The sequence below is a fragment of the Tachyglossus aculeatus genome, chromosome 12 (assembly GCF_015852505.1).
Source record: "Tachyglossus aculeatus isolate mTacAcu1 chromosome 12, mTacAcu1.pri, whole genome shotgun sequence".
Lineage (NCBI taxonomy): Eukaryota > Metazoa > Chordata > Mammalia > Monotremata > Tachyglossidae > Tachyglossus > Tachyglossus aculeatus.
This window is the reverse complement of record NC_052077.1, coordinates 22,484,396-22,488,609: the sequence shown is the minus strand read 5'-3', so window position 1 is coordinate 22,488,609 and position 4,214 is coordinate 22,484,396. Positions and strand designations below refer to the sequence as shown.

At 44.2% G+C, this 4,214-nt stretch overlaps 1 non-coding gene across 1 annotated transcript; it reads left to right on the top strand.

The window, feature by feature from the left end:
- The first annotated feature begins 3,720 nt into the window (after window positions 1-3,720).
- LOC119936028 lies at window positions 3,721-3,857 on the top strand. The gene has a single exon (XR_005453622.1). It is a non-coding gene; the product is annotated as a small nucleolar RNA SNORA7 (small nucleolar RNA).
- The last annotated feature ends 357 nt before the right edge of the window (window positions 3,858-4,214 follow it).

Here is a 4,214-nt window from a genome sequence, read left to right as displayed (position 1 = left end):
GAGCACGGGCTTTGGAGTCAGAGGTCATGGGTTCAAATCCCAGCTCCACCAATTGTCATCTGTAAAATGGGGATTAAGACTGTGAGCCCCCTGTGCGTCAACCTGATCACCTTGTAACCTCCCCAGCGCTTAGAACAGTGCTTTGCACATAGTAAGCGCTTAATAAATGCCATTATTATTAGTATAATGAAGGGAAAAAGCAACAATGTGGTTCTAATATGTAAATTGCTGTCCCTAAAATGATGGGTAAGAATTAGGTTTTGTATTAAAACAGTTTGGGAAATTCTGTTAACATATTATCCTGCTTTCCTGTAGCGGGGATTTGGCCAGAGGCTTGTTGAATTTTACTTTCCGGGCACTGCCCCTTCTCACCATGGGCCATGCCTTCATAGACACCCAACCAAATTACGATCTGGTGAAAGCCAACCCAATCAATAACTAAATAATAATAATAGTAATAATGTTTGTATTTGCTAAGCGCTTACTATGTGCCAAGCACTGTTCTAAGCACTGGGAGGGATACAAGGTAATCAAGGCTGCCCCACGAGGGGCTCACAGTCTTAATCCTCATTTTACAGATGAAAGAACTGAGGCACAGAGAAGTTAAGTGACTTGCCCAAAGTCACACAGCTGACATGTGGCGGAGGTGGGATTAGAATCCACGACCTCTGACTCCCAAGCTCAGGCTCTTGCCCTTGAGCCACGCTGCTTCAGTGGCCCAGCATCTTTTTGTGGGTCCTCTAGTTGGTCTATTAAATTTCAGGTTATATCTCTTTTCTCTCCCAACTTCCCCAGTTAACATCAGTGATAGCACTTTCCTCTGACTACTATGCGTGACATCTTCTACTCCTTTCTCTCCCTCAACTCTCACTTGCGCTCTCTCTCTCCATATAAGGCCAATTCTTCCTCTCCTTTCCCCAGCCACAGCCTAACACGCAGCCTACCCACATCCTGCCTGGAGTACTGTAAAAGCCTCTTTGCCAAATTCCCACCCTCAAGCTGCTTCCACCCTACCCTCTACACAACCCCAAGAATCATGTCCTTCAAACGTTACTTGAGTCATATCACTCTCTCTCGGAAAACAGCAGGACAGTTCACATCAAACGAAAACCCTACTGTCCATAGACTTCTAAACTCTCCTCCAATTGGCCACACTTTATCATGCTGCCTTATCTCATTCCCCTCATTTGTCATCCCTGTTCAGGCAAGGAAACTGGCTTATGGGACTTCACACTGTGCTCCTTCATGACCCCAGCACACCACAACTTCATTTTTCTTGCCTCTCTTCTGCTTTTTCAAAATTTTATTAGAAGCTAACTGTTCACATGAAGTTTTCCTGATTAACTGTCCTGATTCCAGTCCCCTGACATCCAGTTGCCCTCCAACACCTTGTATCCTTCTGTAAATTCCAAGGGAATGTTTGTTGCTTGATCTCATATGAATGTTTTATGTCCTGTGTCTTTCTCATGTGCACTTTAGGGATAACAAATTTGAAGCTTTCAGAAAGCAGGGATTCTCTGGAATGTTCTAAAATCCTTCGCTTTGGCATAGTGGGCTTTCTGAAAGCAAAGGCTGCTGATTGAGTGGTTACTAAAATGAACAATCAACCGTTGTTTATTGACTAATTTTACCATGATAAGGAGTAAATGTTAAAACTGATAAACTACACTGAGTATTTTCTGGCTTTGATTAGTTTGATGTTTGAATCTAGCTCCCTGCAAGCCCTTGCTTTTAATAGAGAGCATATGGCTTGTTCATATAGGATTAATCAATCAACTCCTGTAAAACACCTTGAAGAGGGACAGTTCTATCAGCAGATGTTAAATTTTAAATTGTGCATTTATAGACCTCTAGACAATAATATGCAAACAAATTAACAGAACTCTGATTCATACCTGACTTGCAAAAATTGGTGAATGTCAAAATGAAATAGTGAACAGAAAAAAAAAACCCAAAATCAAAACACTGTCTTGAAATTTCCTGACCTTCCTCCAGAGTAATTTGTATTTCACTTCCTGATGTTGTCAATTTCTTTGTCAACTCTTTGAGTTGCATTAGAGTATACATTTCCCTAAAGGCAAAGAAGTGGTGCAGTAATCCTTTGTGCAAACAGTTGCTTGTTATGCTTGAGTTGAAGATTCTGATGCCTAGCAATAAGTCCTGAAGAACAACAAGCCCGGTTACAAGAAAAACTAATAGTTGGAAAAAGCAGCAACAATGCCTCAAAATGGCTGCAGTGCAGATTCAGCCCAGTGCCAAAGCAACATCCACTGCTATCATTTAGTTGGAGTAGCAATAGTATTTATTAAGCACTTACTTGGTGGTGGTGGGGGGGGGGGGGGGGGGGGGGGGGGAGCACATAATACTCCAGAGGCTCAAAAATCTAAAAATACTGCAGACTCTGTTGTACTGCACCTTCCCAAGTGCTTGCTACTGAGCTCTGCACAAAGTAAGCTGTCCTTTGCGGAGAGATGGGCGACTCTGTGTGTGTATGTGTTTTCTTTCCCCATTTTATACGATGAGTTCCGAAGAGCAGGTATTATGTCTGCAAATTCTCTTTGATTTTTCCCAGCATCTCAGTTCAGTCCTTGACACACTGTAGCCCTCTCATGATGATCATGTTTGGAGGATGGCCGGATCAAATCTGATCTTGGTGGTGGTCAATAAGTGGCAACAGAATCGGCACAGTAGCTGATCCAAGATCTTAGCGCTCCAGTCATAGCCAGAAGCTGGAGGGTTTGCTAGAATGGCGTAGCATGCCGATTTTTAGCATGTGTGGTTGCCAGCGCTTGAAACAGAAGGTGGTTTTGGCCGCTGGTGTGAGAGGTTTGGTGCCACATACAGTACTGAGTTTAGCTCAGTATCTAACAAAGGTTGAAAAATCAATGAGTCAATGTTCTCCATCTTCCTCATTCACAGAGACTTGTTCAGCCCTATGTACCTCCAGGGAAGTGAATCCAGACCCCAAAGGGAAACAGGGGCTTTCTCTGGTCTGGTCTTGGTTGGCCTCTTGTCAATAAGCCTTTGAAGAGCCTGAGGTAACTAGGAGGACAACCTCAAGGGTTGGGTTCAGGCCCGGGAACATCTGTTTGTCCACTGAGTGGCAACAGCTAAAAGGTTGGCACTTCTGTCCTGGAGGTGCAAGGTTGCAAAAGGAATCTGGTGGCCTGGTCTCACACCCAGGCCACTGCATGTGATCACAAACCTTCTAAACCCTGATTAATAGTGTAGGGGCTGCTCAGGAACCCTGGCTTAATCTTCTTGCCTCAAAGGAAGTTTCTGTTACCCCAGTTCACTCTTGAATTCCCTATCTGCACTACAGTCCAGTCTATTAATTTTCCCATTTCCCATCTGGTTCCTATCCTCTACTTCCATCTCTCTCTCCCCTGTACCTTTCTTGCCTCTCCAGAATCATGTTCTCCTCCCTTCATTTCCCAACCTCACTTGTATGCCAATCAATTTTTCTGTTCAGCATAGCCTAGTGAAAAAAGTAGAGAATGGGAGTCACAGGACTCCATTTCTAATGCCAGCTCTGCCATGGACTGACCTGCTCTAGGACCTTGGCGATGCCCCTTAACCTCTGGACCTCAGTATCTTCAACTGTAAAATGAGGATAAGCTCAACTCTGTTGCATTGTACTTCCCCAAGTCTGTAAACTGTAATCTTGTCTCTAGATTGTGAGCAGAGAATGTGTCTATTATTGTACTGTACTCTCCCAAGGCCCTCTCAGGGTTGCATCTGGAGAGTTTCCAGTACTCTACCAGTCTCAACTATGAGAGGGAGGGTCAAGCAGAGGCCTGTCCATTCCATTTCTAGCTTGGGCAGTGGTTAGAAGTGGAAGGCAATCTGCTACAAGTCAAAACTCACCTATGCTGGGCAGCAGCTGCATGGGAGAGAGTCAAGGATGGAGATAAGTTTACTGCGTGGAAGGAGGCAGTGGTAAACCACTTAAGTATTTTTACCAAGAAAACTCTATGAATGTGGTACTAGAGAGATTGCTGATGGAGGCAGGTTGTTCTGGGAGAGTTGTGTCCATGGTGTCACTATGGGTCGGAGATTACTCGACCGCATAAGATGAGACTTTCCCAAGCCCTTAGTACAGTGCTCTGCACACAGTAAGCGCTCAGTAAATATGATTGACTGACTAATGTGCTCTACACAGAGTAAGCACTCAAAAAATGCCACTGATTGAACCGAGCAGGACTTCTTGGTCA